This window comes from Coregonus clupeaformis, chromosome 27, assembly GCF_020615455.1.
Source record: "Coregonus clupeaformis isolate EN_2021a chromosome 27, ASM2061545v1, whole genome shotgun sequence".
Lineage (NCBI taxonomy): Eukaryota > Metazoa > Chordata > Actinopteri > Salmoniformes > Salmonidae > Coregonus > Coregonus clupeaformis.
Genome location: NC_059218.1, coordinates 50,353,390 through 50,370,168, shown reverse-complemented (window position 1 = coordinate 50,370,168; position 16,779 = coordinate 50,353,390). Strand labels below are relative to the sequence as shown.

Here is a 16,779-nt window from a genome sequence, read left to right as displayed (position 1 = left end):
TACCAACCACTACTATCACCCACTACCAACCACTACTATCACCCACTACCAACCACTACTATCACCCTCTACCAACCACTACTATCACCCACTACCAACCACTACTATCACCCTCTACCAACCACTACTATCACCCTCTACCAACCACTACTATCACCCACTACCAACCACTACTATCACCCTCTACCAACCACTACTATCACCCACTACCAACCACTACTATCACCCACTACCAACCACTACTTCCCTATCACCCACTACCAACCACTGCTATCACCCACTACCAACCACTACTATCACCCACTACCAACCACTACTATCACTCACTACCATCCACTGCTATCACCCACTACCAACCACTGCTATCACCCACTACCAACCACTACTATCACCCGCTACCAACCACTACTATCACCCACTACCAACCACTACTATCACCCACTACTATCACCCTCTACCAACCACTACTATCACTCACTACCAACCACTACTATCACTCACTACTAACCACTACTATCACCCACTACCAACCACTACTATCACCCACTACCAACCACTACTATCACCCTCTACCAACCACTACTATCACCCACTACCAACCACTACTATCACCCTCTACCAACCACTACTATCACCCACTACCAACCACTACTATCACCCTCTACCAACCACTACAATCACCAGCTACCAACCACTACTATCACCCACTACCAACCACTACTATCACCCACTACCAACCACTACTATCACCCTCTACCAACCACTACTATCACCCTCTACCAACCACTACTATCACCCACTACCAACCACTACTATCACCCACTACCAACCACTACTATCACCCACTACCAACCACTGCTATCACCCACTACCAACCACTACTATCACCTACTACCAACCACTACTATCACCCACTACCCACTCTATCACCCATACCACCACTACTATCACCCCTATCACCCTACTATCACCCACTACCAACCACTACTATCACCATCTACCAACCACTACTATCACCCTCTACCAACCACTACTATCACCCACTACCAACCACTACTATCACCCACTACCAACCACTACTATCACCCTCTACTAACCACTGCTATCAACCACTACTCTCACCCACTACCAACCACTGCTATTGTTTTGAAAAGTTTGTTGTTTTGAAAGTGTATTGGGAAGTTCTTAGTAGCTAGCTAACTTTTTAGTTTGGATCCCGCGACACAGTTGGCATCAGTTGCTGGGATTGCTAGTCTCTGTCCAGTGATCCTGCCGACCAAGGACAGGTCTGAGGAGCTATTTGGCGTTGCAGCTATCCTAGCTGCTAGCTAGCAGCATACAAAGCTAGCAGGGTTTTCTTGAGGGCTTGAATGCATTCCGCGACGCGGTTAGCCATTGTGGCTGGGACCGCAGATTGTCCCGGGTTCGTGGCTGTCTAGATCCCTGCTGTTTGTTGTTTTAAATCTTCCCTGTGACCTCCCTGTCTGGAACTGCGAGGAGTAACAGCGTAACCTACGTCGCTAGCTACCATGACAAAGACCAAAGTCGGCGGGAGTACCGTTGTCGAGGACAATGGTGTCTCTCTATCACACGTGAAGGATCTTTTAAACGAACAAAAATAGTTCTACAAGCAGTTGTTACAACAACAAGAAAATAGCTTCAAGTGCTTTGTCGACTAATAAAAGAATGGACGACCTGACCAGAGAGGTCCAGGACCTAAAGAGCAGTTTGCAGTTCTCCCAGGGTCAGCTCGATTAGTTGAAACAGGAGAACAGCAAGATTACAGCAATCTGTAAGTCATTGTGAGAGGACATCAGTTCTGTGTGTGAATCCATGATAACAATGATGGATAAATCAGACTATCTCGAGGGACAATCAAGGCGTAACAACATGGTTGTGGACGGAATTGCAGAATCTCCACATGAGACCTGGACGGAGTCTGAGGACAAAGTGAGGGAAATGATCTCTGAGAAATTGAAGATGGACCACAGGAAGATTGAGGTGGAGCGCGCCCACAGGACTGGAAAACCCACCACCAGCCCAGGTGACAGGCCCAGGCCGAAAGTGGTCAAGTTCCTGAGGTTCAAGGACAAGGTAGCTGTTCTGGAAAGAGCCAAGAACTTGAGAGAAACTTATATCTTTCTCAACGAGGACTATCCTGAAGATGTGCGCCAGAAGAGGAAATAACTTATCCCAGCCATGAAAGCTGCCAGAGCGCGTGGGGACATTGTTACATCCGCTATGACAGGCTCATTGTCCACCGGCTCCCTCCCAGAAGCCTGGAAGGGATGAGAGACAAGCCTATTGGTTCGTAGCTTCAACCCTGCAGCACACACACACACACCAATTGATTAATGGACTGCTGAATGTATATTTTTTTATCTTGCTTTGTTTGCTCTTTTCAGTATTATGTCTATCTCTGATAAGCTACCCAGGAAAGGGCTGAAAATAGCCCATATTAATATATGTAGCCTTAGAAATAAGGTTCATGAAATCAATAACTTGCTAACATCCAGGAAAGCCACAGTTCCAACAGCTGGGCCCAAAATAGTGTATAAGAGATCATACAAAATATTTTGCTGTGACTCATATGTGGATGATGTAAAAAATATTTGTTGGTCTGATGTGATTAATAAGGAGCATCCAGACGCTGCACTTGATGAATTTATGAAATTGCTTCTTCCAATTATTGATAAACATGCACCTGTTAGGAAACGGACTGTTAGAACTGTTAAGGGTTGATGAGGAATTGAAAATCTGTATGGTTGAAAGAGATGGGGCAAAAGGAGTGGCTAATAAGTCTGGCTGCACATCTGACTGGTTGAGAAATTATGTGACTAAACTCAACAAAAAGAACAAGAAACTGTATTATGAAGCCAAGATCATTGATATGAAGAATGATGGAAAAAAAACTTTGGAGTACTTTAAATGAATTTACAGGCAGTATTTCAAATTCAACTCCATCTTTCATCAAATCAGATGGTTTATTTATCACAAAACCATTTGATGTTGCCAATAATTTTAATGATTACTTCATTGGCAAAGTGGGCAAACTTAGGCAGGAAATGTCAACAATGAACAGTGAGCCATCGTATTCATGCATAAAAAAACAAATAATGAAAGAAAAGGATTGCAAGTTTGAATTTTGTAACGCGTGGCAGAGGTGGAAAAATCATTGTTATCGATCAATAATGATAAACCTCCTGGCATTGACAACTTAGATGGAAAGGTACTGAGGATGGTAGTTGACTCGATAGCCACTCATATATGTCATATCTTTAATCTGAGCCTAGAGGAAAGTCTTTGTCCTCAGGCCTGGAGAGAATCCAAAGTAATTCCGCTACCCAAGAATGGTAAAACGGCCTTTACTGGTTCTAACAGCAGACCTATAAGCTTGCTGCCAGCTCTTAGCAAATTGTTGGAAAAAATGGGGTTTGACCAAATACAATGCTATTTCTCTGTAAACAAATTAACAACAGACTTCTGGCATGCTTATAGGGTAGGGCACTCAACATGTACTGCACTGACACAAATGACTGATGATTGGTTTGAAAGAAATTGATAATAAGAAGATTGTGGGAGCTGTACTGTTAGATTTCAGTGCAGCCTTTGATATTATTCACCATAACCTGTTGTTGTAAAAATGTATGTGTTATGGCTTTTCAACATCTGCCATATCGTGGATTCAGAGCTATCTATCTAATAGAACTCAAAGGGTTTTCTTTAATGGAAGCTTCTCTAATGTCAAACGTAAATTGTGGTGTACCACAGGACAGTTCTCTAGGCCCTCTACTCTTTTGTATTTTTACCAATGACCTGCCACTGGCATTAAACAAAGCATGTGTGATTATGTATGCTGATGATTCAACCATATACGCATCAGCAACCACAGCTAATGAAGTCACTGAAACCCTTAACAAAGAGTTGCAGTCTGTTTTGGAATGGGTGGCCACTAATAAACTGGTCCTGAACATCTCTAAATCTAAGAGCATTGGATTTGGTATAAATCATTCCCTAAGTTCTAGACCTCATCTGAATTTGGTAATGAATGGTGTGGCTGTTGAACATGTTGAGGAGACTAAATTACTTGGCGTTACCTTAGATTGTAAACTGTCATGGTCAAAACATATAGATTCAATGGTTATAAAGATGGGGAGAGGTCTGTCCGTAACAAAGAGATGCTATGCTTTTTTGACACCACACTCCAAAAAGCAGGCTCTAGTTTTGTCTTAACTTGATTATTATCCAGTCGTGTGGTCAAGTGCTGCAAGGAAAGACCTAGTTAAGCTGTAGCTGTCCCAAAACAGAGCGGCACGTCTTGCTCTTCATTGTAATCAGAGGGCTGATATAAATACTACGTATGCCAGTCTCTCTTGGCTAAGAGTTGAGGAGAAACTGACTGCATCACTTTACATTTTTAGTCATTTAGCAGACGCTCTTATCCAGAGCGACTTACAGTTAGTGAGCGCATACATTATTTTTTTAATTTTTCATACTGGCCCCCCGTGGGAATCGAACCCACAACCCTGGCGTTGCAAACGCCATGTTCTACCAACTGAGCTACATCCTTGCCGGCCATTCCCTCCCCTACCCTGGATGACGCTGGGCCAATTTTGCACCGCCCCATGGGTCACTTCTTCTTTTTATAAGAAACATTAAGGTGTTGAAATTCCCAAATTGTTTGCGTAGTCAACTTACACACAGCACTGACACACACACTTACCCCACCAGGCATGCCACCAGGGGTCTTTTCACAGTCCCCAAATCCAGAACAAATTCAAGAAAGCGTACAGTATTATATAGAGCCATTATTGCATGGAACTCCATTCCATCTCATATTGCTCAAATAAACAGCAAACCTGGTTTCAAAAAACAGATCAAGCAACACCTCACGGCACAACGCCTATCCCCTATTTGACCTAGATAGTTTGTGTGTATGTATTGATATGTAGGCTACGTGTGCCTTTAAAAGAAATGTATGTAGTTCTGTCCTTGAGCTGTTCTTGTCTATTAATGTTCTGTATTATGTCTGTTTCATGTTTTGTGTGGACCCCAGGAAGAGTAGCTGCTGCTTTTTCAACAGCTAATGGGGATCCTAATAAAATACCAAAATACACACTACCAACCACTACTCACCTGCCTTTTATTCCTACATTTCAAACTCTAGAGGGTCAGAAACTCCAGACTCTTGACCCTCTTCCTCACCAGCTACCTCCTCTTCTCCACTCCCCTTCCCTCTATTTCTGGACACATTGATTGAAACTCTCTCCAGTCTATCTCCATCTCTCTAACCCAGTAGACGTCTCTCTCTCTCCATCCAGACCAGCTGTCCAGCCCACTGTGACCAGGGTAGACCCCACACCAGACAGGCTCCACCACGCAGCCCCCTGCCCAGCTCCGTAAGACCCCCACCACCACCGCTATGCCCCCCTGGGTGTTCTCTGGGTGTCCCCTGTCCCCTGTCCTTGTTCTTGTCTCCTCCCTCTGTGACCCTGTCTGTCTGTCCACCACAAAACTGGTCCCTAATCCCTAATCCGTCTATGTCTGGGACTGTTCTATGTTTTGTTGATTATGTTTCATGTTGCTTAACATTGCTCATAGTGTGGCTCATAGTGTGGCTGGGTGAATTCTGCTGGCAGAAGGTGTGTGAGCATGGTGGAGGTTCTTCTTCTTCTTCTCTGTTTGTGTGAAGAGAATACTATACATAACAAATAAAGCCCTTGTGTTTGTTTGTTTTTAGGAAAATTAAAAAGTATTGAAAAACCTGCACTTTCAATTATATAGCTTTTCTTGACAAAGCTTTAGAAAAAACATTTGCAACAAGGAACACTTATTTTCTGAAAATATCAGAATAGTTCTGGTTTCTGCTGTTGCATTTTATCAAACATAATTAGTCTTACATCAACATATAAAGTACAGTCAAATAAAATTATCTACCTTAATTCTCGACCCCAAATCGCAGACTGTACAGTCGTGGTCAAAAGTTTTGAGAATGACACAAGTATTGGTCTTTTCCAAAGTTTGCTGCTTCAGTGTTTTTAGATATTTTTGTCAGATGTTACTATGGTATACTGAAGTATAATTACAAGCATTCCATAAGTGTCAAAGGCTTTTATTGACAATTACATAAGGTTTATGCAAACAGTCAATATTTGCAGTGTTGACCGTTCTATTTCAAGACCTCTGCAATCCGCCCTGGCATGCTGTCAATTAACTACTGGGCCACATCCTGACTGATGGCAGCCCATTCTTGCGTAATCAATGCTTGGAGTTTGTGGGTTTTTGTTTGTCCACCCGCCTCTTGAGGATTGACCACAAGTTCTCAATGGGATTAAGGTCTGGGGAGTTTCCGTTCGATGTTTTGTTCCCCGAGCCACTTAGTTATCACTTTTGCCTTATGGCAAGGTGCTCCATCATGCTGGAAAAGGCATTGTTCGTCACCAAACTGTTCTTGGATGGTTGGGAGAAGTTGCTCTCGGAGGATGTGTTGGTACCATTCTTTATTTATGGCTGTGTTCTTAGGCAAAATTGTGAGTGAGCCCACTCCCTTGGCTGAGAAGCAACCCCACACATGAAAGGTCTCAGGATGCTTTACTGTTGGCATGACACAGGACTGATGGTAGCGCTCACCTTTTCTTCTCCGGACAAGCTTTTTTCCGGATGCCCCAAACAATCGGAATGGGGATTCATCAGAGAAAATGACTTTACCCCAGTCCTCAGCATTCCAATCCCTGTACCTTTTGCAGAATATCAGTCTGTCCCTGATGTTTTTCCTGGAGAGAAGTGGCTTCCTCGCTGCCCTTCTTGACACCAGGCCATCCTCCAAAAGTCTTCGCCTCACTGTGCATGTAGATGCACTCACACCTGCTTGCTGCCATTCCTGAGCAAGCTCTGCACTGGTGGTGCCCCGATCCCGCAGATGAATCAACTTTAGGAGATGGTCCTGGCGCTTGCTGGACTTTCTTGGGTGCCCTGAAGCCTTCTTCACAACAATTGAACCTCTCTCCTTGAAGTTATTGATGATCCGAAAAATTTGTGATTTAGGTGCAATCTTTACTAGCAGCAATATCCTTGCCTGTGAAGCCCTTTTTGTGCAAAGTAATGATGACGGCCCAGGTTTCCTTGCTGGTAACCATGGTTAACAGAGGAAGAACAATGATTTCAAGCACCCTCCTTTTAAAGCTTCCAGTCTGTTATTCTAACTCAATCAGCATGACAGAGTGATCTCCAGCCTTGTCCTCGTCAACACTCTCACCTGTGTTAACGAGAGAATCACTGACATGATGTCAGCTGGTGTCATTTAGTGGCAGGGCTGAAATGCAGTGGAAATGTTTTTTGGGGATTAAGTTCCTTTTCATGGCAAAGACGGACTTTGCAATTAATTGCAATTCAACTGATCACTCTTCATGACATTCTGGAGTACAGTGAGGGAAAAAAGTATTTGATCCCCTGCTGATTTTGTACATTTGCCCACTGACAAAGACATGATCAATCTATAATTTTAATGGTAGGTTTATTTGAACAGTGAGACACAGAATAACAAAAAATAAAAAAATATATATATGCATGTCAAAAAATGTATAAATTGATTTGCATTTTAATGAGGGAAATAAGTATTTGACCCCTCTGCAAAACATGACTTAGTACTTGGTGGCAAAACCCTTGTTGGCAATCACAGAGGTCAGACGTTTCTTGTAGTTGGCCACCAGGTTTGCACACATCTCAGGAGGGATTTTGTCCCACTCCTCTTTGCAGATCTTCTCCAAGTCATTAAGGTTTTTCAGGCTGACGTTTGGCAACTCAAACCTTCAGCTCCCTCCACAGATTTTCTATGGAATTAAGGTCTGGAGACTGGCTAGGCCACTCCAGGACCTTAATGTGCTTCTTCTTGAGCCACTCCTTTGTTGCCTTGGCCGTGTGTTTTGGGTTATTGTCATGCTGGAATACCCATCCACAACCCATTTTCAATGCCCTGGCTGAGGGAAGGAGGTTCTCACCCAGGATTTGACGGTACATGGCCCCGTCCATCGTCCCTTTGATGCGGTGAAGTTGTCCTGTCCCCTTAGCAGAAACCCCCCCCCAAAGCATAATGTTTCCACCTCCATGTTTGACGGTGGGGATGGTGTTCTTGGGGTCATAGTCAGCATTCCTCCTCCTCCAAACACAGCGAGTTGAGTTGATGCCAACGAGCTCGATTTTGGTCTCATCTGACCACAACACTTTCACCCAGTTCTCCTCTGAATCATTCAGATGTTCATTGGCAAACTTCAGACGGGCCTGTAAATGTGGTTTCTTGAGCAGGGGGACCTTGCGGGCGCTGCAGGATTTCAGTCCTTCACGGTGTAGTGTGTTACCAATTGTTTTCTTGGTGACTATGGTCCCAGCTGCCTTGAGATCATTGACAAGATCCTCCTGTGTAGTTCTGGGCTGATTCCTCACCGTTCTCATGATCATTGCAACTCCACGACGTGAGATCTTGCATGGAGCCCCAGGCCGAGGGAGATTGACAATTATTTTGTGTTTCTTCCATTTGCGAATAATCGCACCAACTGTTGTCACCTTCTCACCAAGCTGCTTGCCGATGGTCTTATAGCCCATTCCAGCCTTGTGTAGGTCTACAATCTTGTACCTGACATCCTTGGAGAACTCTTTGGTCTTGGTCATGGTGGAGAGTTTGGAATCTGATTGATTGATTGCTTCTGTGGACAGTTTTATACAGGTAACAAACCAAGATTAGGAGCACTCCCTTTAAGAGTGTGCTCCTAATCTCAGCTCGTTACTTGTATAAAAGACACCTGGGAGCCAGAAATCTTTCTGATTGAGAGGGGGTCAAATACTTATTTCCCTCATTAAAATGCAAATCAATTTATAACATTTTTGACATGCGTTTTTCTGGATTTTTTTGTTGTTATTCTGTCTCTCACTGTTAAAATAAACCTACCATTAAAATTATAGACTGATCATTTCTTTGTCAGTGGGCAAGGAAGTCAGGCCTGTGTATTGTGTTCTAGTGAGGCCTGTGTGTTCTAGTCAGGACTGTGTGTTGTGTTCTAGTCAGGACTGTGTGTTGTGTTCTAGTCAGGACTGTGTGTTGTGTTCTAGTCAGGACTGTGTGTTGTGTTCTAGTCAGGACTGTGTGTTGTGTTCTAGTGAGGACTGTGTGTTCTAGTCAGGCCTGTGTGTTGTGTTCTAGTCAGGACTGTGTGTTCTGTTCTAGTCAGGACTGTGTGTTCTGTTCTAGTGAGGACTGTGTGTTGTGTTCTAGTGAGGACTGTGTGTTGTGTTCTAGTCAGGCATGTGTGTTGTGTTCTAGTGAGGACTGTGTGTTGTGTTCTAGTCAGGCCTGTGTGTTGTGTTCTAGTCAGGACTGTGTGTTGTGTTCTAGTGAGGACTGTGTGTTCTAGTCAGGCCTGTGTGTTGTGTTCTAGTCAGGACTGTGTGTTCTGTTCTAGTCAGGACTGTGTGTTCTGTTCTAGTCAGGACTGTGTGTTCTAGTCAGGCCTGTGTGTTGTGTTCTAGTCAGGACTGTGTGTTCTGTTCTAGTCAGGACTGTGTGTTCTGTTCTAGTCAGGACTGTGTGTTCTAGTCAGGCCTGTGTGTTGTGTTCTAGTCAGGACTGTGTGTTGTGTTCTAGTCAGGACTGTGTGTTCTAGTCAGGACTGTGTGTTCTGTTCGAGTCAGGACTGTGTGTTCTAGTCAGGACTGTGTGTTGTGTTCTAGTCAGGACTGTGTGTTGTGTTCTAGTCCAAACCTCCCCACCCAGTCCTTCCTTATCCCCACCCAGTCAGTGGTCTCTACTAGTCTTTGACATATTTGATGAGAGCCCCAGTTTCCAAGCTCTAAACCCACCGCCTCCAAGCCTATCCCTCTTCTCACCCCTTCTCCCCCTTTGCCCTTGTAAACCAGTCTACCAGTCTGCCAGTCTACTAGTCTACCAGTACCAATGAACCTCGCTCCCCATCTCTCTCCTCACACTTCCTGTCACTATCACCTCTTCCCCACGTTCCTGCTCTCCCTCATCACTCTTCTCCTCTTTCCTCCACTCTTCAACTATCAGTGTGTGTCCTACCTGTATTTGACCACTCTAGATGTTTGAATTCTAGAGCTCTATCCCCCTCTCTCCAGACACCTGCCTCCTTTCTCCTCTCTCTCCTCCCTCTCCTCTCCTCCGTATCCTCCGTATCCTCCCTCTCCTCCTCTCCTCTCCTCCTCTCCTCTCTTCTCCTCCTTCCTCTCCTCCGTATCCTCCCTCTCCTCTCCTCCTCTCCTCCGTATCCTCCCTCTCCTCTCCTCCTCTCCTCTCCTCTCCTCTCCTCTCCTTTCCTCTCCTTTCCTCTCCTCTCCTCTCCTCTCCTCTCCTCTCCTCTCCTCTCCCTCTCCTTCCTCTCCTCTCCTCTCCTCTCCTCTCCTCTCCCTCCCTCCCTACTTCCCTCCTCTCCTCCCTCTCCTCCCTCCTCTCCTCTCCTCTCCTCTCCTCTCCTCTCCTCTCCTCTCTTCTCCTCTCCTCTCCTCTCTCTCTCCTTCCTCTCTTCTCCTCTCCTCTCCTCCCTCTCTCTCTCTCCTCTCCTCTCTCTCTCCTTCCTCTCTTCTCCTCTCCTCTCCTCCCTCTCCTCTCCTCCGTATCCTCCTCTCCTCCTCTCCTCCCTCTCCTTCCTTTCCTCTCCTCCTCCTCCATATCCTCTCTCCTCTCCTCTCCTCTCCTCTCCTCTCCTCTCCTCTCCTCTCCTCTCCTCTCCTCTCCTCTCCTCTCCTCTCCTCTCCTCTCCTCTCCCTCTGCCCCTTCTCCCCTGTACATATTGAATCCATCTCTACATTATCTAACCCAGTAGACGTCTCTCTCTCTCCATCCAGACCAGCTGTCCAGCCCACTGTGACCAGGGTAGACCCCACATCAGACAGGCTCCACCACGCAGCCCCCTGCCCAGCTCCGTAAGACCCCCACCACCACCGCTATGCCCCCATGTGCCCCTGTCCGTGACGTTCCCTGTTTCTATGTCCCCTGACCAGGATATCCCCTAACTTGCCCGTCTGTCTGTGTTGGGTGATTGGTCCTGTGGTGTCCGTGTCCCCTTTCTTTGTACCCCAACCCCTCTCTTTTCTCCACCAGGACCCTGGACCCTCCGTCTGCATCCCTGTCTCTGTGTGTTGGGGCCTGTTTTTTGTTGTGTTCATTATGTTTTACGCTGATTCCAAAAGGCTTACATTAGTGGGGCTGAGTGAAGGCAGGATGTGTAGGCGATAATGGTGGAGGGGCTTTCTTTCCGTGTCTCAAAGAGGAGAAAATAATAACTCTCTCCATCCATCCTTCCCTCTCCACTATCCCTCCATCAGGAGCAGCAGAAACAGGTGGAGGACCCGGGCAGAGAGGTGAAGAAGGTGAGGAAGGCAAGGAATCGCAGACAGGAGTGGAATATGATGGCATATGACAAGGAGTTCCGCCCGGATACACGACTCACCCCCTCACCCTACCACGGAATGTCCTCCGAGGGATCACTATCACCTGATAACATGTAGGTTCATTTAATTAATCAGTCAATCAGTCAATCAATCAGTCAATCAGTCAATCAATCAGTCAATCAGTCAACCAGTCAATCAATCAGTCAGTCAGTCAGTCAATTAATCAGTCAACCAATCAATCAATCAGTCAATCAATCAATTCGTCAATAAATCTGAATACTTCCAATGGTTCATTTGGTCAGAATATGGTGCTTGTTTGTTGTATGGAGCTTGTAACACCAGAGTTCTCTGCTGAGTGGACAGACACTGGCTAGCCATCTACTGACCTCTGCTGATTGGACAGGCACTGGTTAGCCTTCTACTGACCTCTGCTGATTGGACAGACACTGGCTAGCCATCTACTGACCTCTGCTGATTCGACAGGCACTGGCTAGCCTTCTACTGCCCTCTGCTGAGTGGACAGGCACTGGCTAGCCATCTACTGACCTCTGCTGATTCGACAGGCACTGGCTAGCCTTCTACTGCCCTCTGCTGAGTGGACAGACACTGGCTAGCCATCTACTGACCTCTGCTGATTCGACAGGCACTGGCTAGCCTTCTACTGCCCTCTGCTGAGTGGACAGACACTGGCTAGCCATCTACTGACCTCTGCTGATTCGACAGGCACTGGCTAGCCTTCTACTGCCCTCTGCTGAGTGGACAGGCACTGGCTAGCCTTCTACTGCCCTCTGCTGAGTGGACAGGCACTGGCTAGCCTTCTACTGCCCTCTGCTGAGTGGACAGGCACTGGCTAGCCTTCTACTGCCCTCTGCTGAGTGGACAGGCACTGGCTAGCCTTCTACTGCCCTCTGCTGAGTGGACAGGCACTGGCTAGCCATCTACTGACCTCTGCTGAGTGGACAGGCATTGGCTAGCCTTCTACTGCCCTCTGCTGAGTGGACAGGCACTGGCTAGCCATCTACTGCCCTCTGCTGATTCGACAGGCACTGGCTAGCCTTCTACTGCCCTCTGCTGATTGGACAGACACTGGCTAGCCATCTACTGCCCTCTGCTGGGGAGTGGAAAACACTACACGTCTATGTAGAATTGATTTCTGATTATATCAATGAGTGCGAGTCCTTGTTAAGGATATGAGAAGTTAGATATAAGTATCTTCCACCACGGAAACTAGACAACTTTATCTTCCCATCCATCCCTCTCTCCCCCAATGTATTCTACCCCCCCACTCCACCCCTCCCAGGTCGATGGCATCAGACATGGGCGAGCATTCCTACCCCGCCAGCCCTAACCACCCCTCCCAGCCCATCTCTGCCCCCCACCCCATCGACGGTGCCCCCCACCTCACCCAAGCCCCCCAGACTCAGTCTCTGGACAGGGGGGGGTACCCTAGACTCAACCCTCCCTCTGGGGCGGCAGTACGACACATCGCCTCACTGGGGCGCACCCAGCCCCCCCACGCACCCCCCCCACCCTCCGAGGGAGGGGCACTCAACGGACCACGTCAGCAGTCTGTCAAGGACTACAGGGCTCATGGGTAAGTGAACTACCACGTACTGTAGGCTACTAGGTATTGTGTCATTACATTAGGAACTATTCCATATCTATCCTGTTGTATCAGTTAAATGAGTTAGTAGACTGTTAGGTTTATTTTGTCAATCTGACTTTAACACTCTGTATACACTGTATACATACTGTGGATAGCAAAACCTCTCAGATGAATCACGCCAACACAAATGTTTTGTAAACAAAACGTATATCTGACGCTAACCACGTTTCCATCTACAGTTTTTATGTGAGTAAAAATCACGACAGGTGTGATGGAAACAGGACGTTTCGGTTTGATTTGATAAATGCTGACAGATCATTTGTTCATTCGACACAGTGGGATCTTTTTGTCTGTAAAATTAATTATGCAGGAAATGGCAGTGGAAACGCCTTATATTTAAATAATATGAGATGTTGTGTGGTCGTCCCACTGTCATGATGAGAGAGAGGTGTTGTCTGATTCACTGATCTGTTCTTTCTCTCTCCTCCCTCAGCGGCCAGCCATCGACCATCCCAGAGTACTTCATCCCCCCCGCCCCTCCCCCTCCTCCCCCCGTCATTCCCTCCGCCCAGACCGCCTTCAACTCCACCTCCTCCTCTCCCCTTCCTCCCCCCTCCCTCCCCCCAGGGGCCGTCATGACCCGCTCTTACAGTCCCTCCCCTCCTCCCCCCGCCCCCCCTGCCCACTATGTCCCCTCCCCCTCTCATGCCCCTCCCGCTGCCCCCCACCTCCCCCACCAGGCCTTCCCCCCTCCCACATCCTGTCTCCGGCTCACGCTATTGGTGGGTCTCAAGGAGAGGCTCCGCCCACCAGGAAGGGCCAAATGCCGATGATTCCGATAAGCGATGCTCGCAGCGACCTGTTAGCCGCCATACGTAGAGGTGAGAGAGAGAGAGAGAGAGAGAGAGAGAGAGAGAGAGAGAGAGAGAGAGAGAGAGAGAGAGAGAGAGAGAGATTTTGTTTCCATTTGTGTTTATTTTCATGTTTAAGTTTGTTTTCGGTTTGTGGATGTGTGTGTGTGATGTGTGTGATGTGTGTGTGTGTGTGTGTGATGCTTAGGTGTGATTCCGATGAGTAACGCTCGCAGTGAACTGCTGACAGCCGTACGCGGAGGTGAGACAGGGTGTGTGTGTGGATACATGTGTCATACATGAGTCTTAATACATTTGGAAACCAAATGTGTCATTTTTGCCAACGTGCTTCAGTTTGGGGCTGCTTGTTAATTGTTTTGAAAAAGTTATTTCTGTTTGGACAAATGTGCTCAAGCAATCGAGAATATCTGTAATGTGGATGCTACCATGGTTACGAATAATCCTGAATGTATTGTGAATAGTGATGAGAGAGAAAGTTACAGAGGATGAAATATCATACCACCTCCCCTGTTATTGGTAATGGTGAGAGGTTAGCATGTCTTAGGGGTAGGATCTTTGTGCCTCTATAACTTCCTCTCTCATGCGCGTGTGTGTTTAGTGTATGATGGAGAGACGGAGAGAGGGGTTAGATAGATACATACCAGAGGAGGCTGGTGGGATGTGTTTGATGTGTTTGATACTGTTCCATTTATTCCATTCCAGCCATTATAATGAGCTGTCCTCCTATAGCTCCTCCCACCAGCCTCTGGTATGCATCTATTTAACCACTCTTTCTCTCCCTCTCTCCCTCCATCCTTCCTTCCCTCCCTCCCTCTCTCTCTCCCTCCCTCCATCCTTCCTTCCTTCCCTCCCTCCCTCTCTCTCTCCCTCCCTCCATCCTTCCTTCCTTCCCTCCCTCCTCCCTCCATCCTTCCTTCCCTCCCTCCCTCCCTCTCTCCCTCCATCCTTCCCCTCCCTCCCTCCCTCCCTCCCTCCCTCTCTCCCTCCATCCTTCCTTCCTTCCCTCCCTCCCACTCTCCCTCCCTCCCTCCCTCCCTCTCTCCCTCCATCCTTCCCTCCTCCCTCTCTCCCTCCATCCTTCCCTCCCTCCCTCTCTCCGTCCCTCCCTCCCTCCATCCTTCCCTCCCTCCCTCCATCCTTCCCTCCCTCCCTCTCTCCCTCCCTCCCTCCCTCCCTCCCTCCATCCTTCCCTCCATCCTTCCCTCCCGCTCTCCCTCCATCCTTCCCTCCATCCTTCCCTCCCGCTCTCCCTCCATCCTTCCTTCCTCCCTCTCCCTCCCTCCCTCCAACCTTCCCTCCCTCCCGCTCCATCCTTTCCTCCCTCTCTCCATTCCACCATCCCTCCCTCCCTCCCTCCACCCTTCCCTCCCTCCCTCTCCATCCTTTCCTCCCTCTCTCCATTCCACCATCCTTCCCTCCCTCCCTCTCTCCCTCCCTCCTTCCTTCCTTCCTTCCTTCCTTCCTTCCTTCCTTCCTTCCTTCCTTCCTTCCTTCCTTCCTTCCCTCCCTCCCTCCCTCCCTCCCTCCCTCCCTCCCTCCCTCCATCCTTCCCTCCCTCCCTCCCTCCCTCCCTCCCTCCCTCCCTCCCTCCCTCCCTCCCTCCCTCCCTCCCTCCCTCCCTCCCTCCCTCCCTCCATCCTTCCCTCCATCCTTCCCTCCTGCTCTCCCTCCATCCTTCCCTCCATCCTTCCCTCCCGCTCTCCCTCCATCCTTCCCTCCATCCCTCCCTCCATCCCTCCCTCTCTCCTTCCATCCATCCATCCTTCCTTCCTCCCTCCCTCCCTCCCTCCCTCCCCCTCCATCCTTTCCTCCCTCTCTCCATTCCACCATCCTTCCCTCCCTCCATCCTTCCCTCCCTCCCTCTCTCCCTCCCTCCCTCTCTCTCTCTCTCCCTCCCTCCCGCTCTCCCTCCATCCTTCCCTCCCTCCCTCCCTCCCTCCTCCCTCCCTTCCCTCCCTCCCTCCCTCCCTCCCTCCATCCTTCCCTCCATCCTTCCCTCCCGCTCTCCCTCATCCTTCCCTCCATCCCTCCCTCCATCCCTCCCTCTCTCCTTCCCTCCATCCATCCTTCCTTCCTCCCTCCCTCCCTCCCTCCCTCCCTCCCCCTCCATCCTTTCCTCCCTCTCTCCATTCCACCATCCTTCCCTCCCTCCATCCTCCAGGTATCCAGTTGAGGAGGGTACAAGAGCAGAGAGAGCAGGAAGCGAAGAGAGAGCCCGTAGGAAACGATGTGGCAACCATCCTATCACGTCGTATCGCCGTTGAGTACAGCGAATCAGAGTCTGACTCCGGCGGGGAGGACAACGGGGAATGGTCCGACTGAGAGGAGTCATGGGTCAAGGGATTTTTGAGGAAAGGGGGTCTAGTTTGGTCTGGAAGGATGGAGTGATTTTAGTGCCCCCCCCAAAAAAAAAACTGACTCAATTTCTGTTGGCACTAATATCACTCAACAGAATTGTATCTCAAATGTTTTCTATCTTTCTTTCCTGTATTCACAGATCTGAAACGACTTGGTAGGTGGATAGGCAGTATGATGGTATTGTAGCTTTGGTCAGATCTATGGACACTGAAGGGGGAGAAGAATGAGGCCATAGAATACACCCCCCAATCAATTAGTCAGACAGTCAATCAATCAACCAATCAATCAGTCAATGTTATGCTACAGTACTACAGGACTTAGCAGTGCGCAGTACAACAGTACAAACTATGGCTATGACCTTGCTGAAGTAAACTAAATGGGGTTCGTTGTAAATAAACAGGGTGGGAGATAGGTTTTTATGAAGTTATTCACTCATTTATTTCATATGGCACATACATCACCTAGAGAGGATTAAATCTGAGAAAGGTTGTAGGGTACGTCCCAAAATGGCACCCTATTCCCACCAGGTTCAGCTGGTTGCCCTGA

The 16,779-nt window shown here is 48.0% G+C and overlaps 1 pseudogene; it reads left to right on the top strand.

Moving 5' to 3' along the window:
* Positions 1-16,469, top strand: part of LOC121554674 — a 65,839-nt pseudogene extending 49,370 nt beyond the window's left edge.
* Positions 16,470-16,779: the final 310 nt, after the last annotated feature.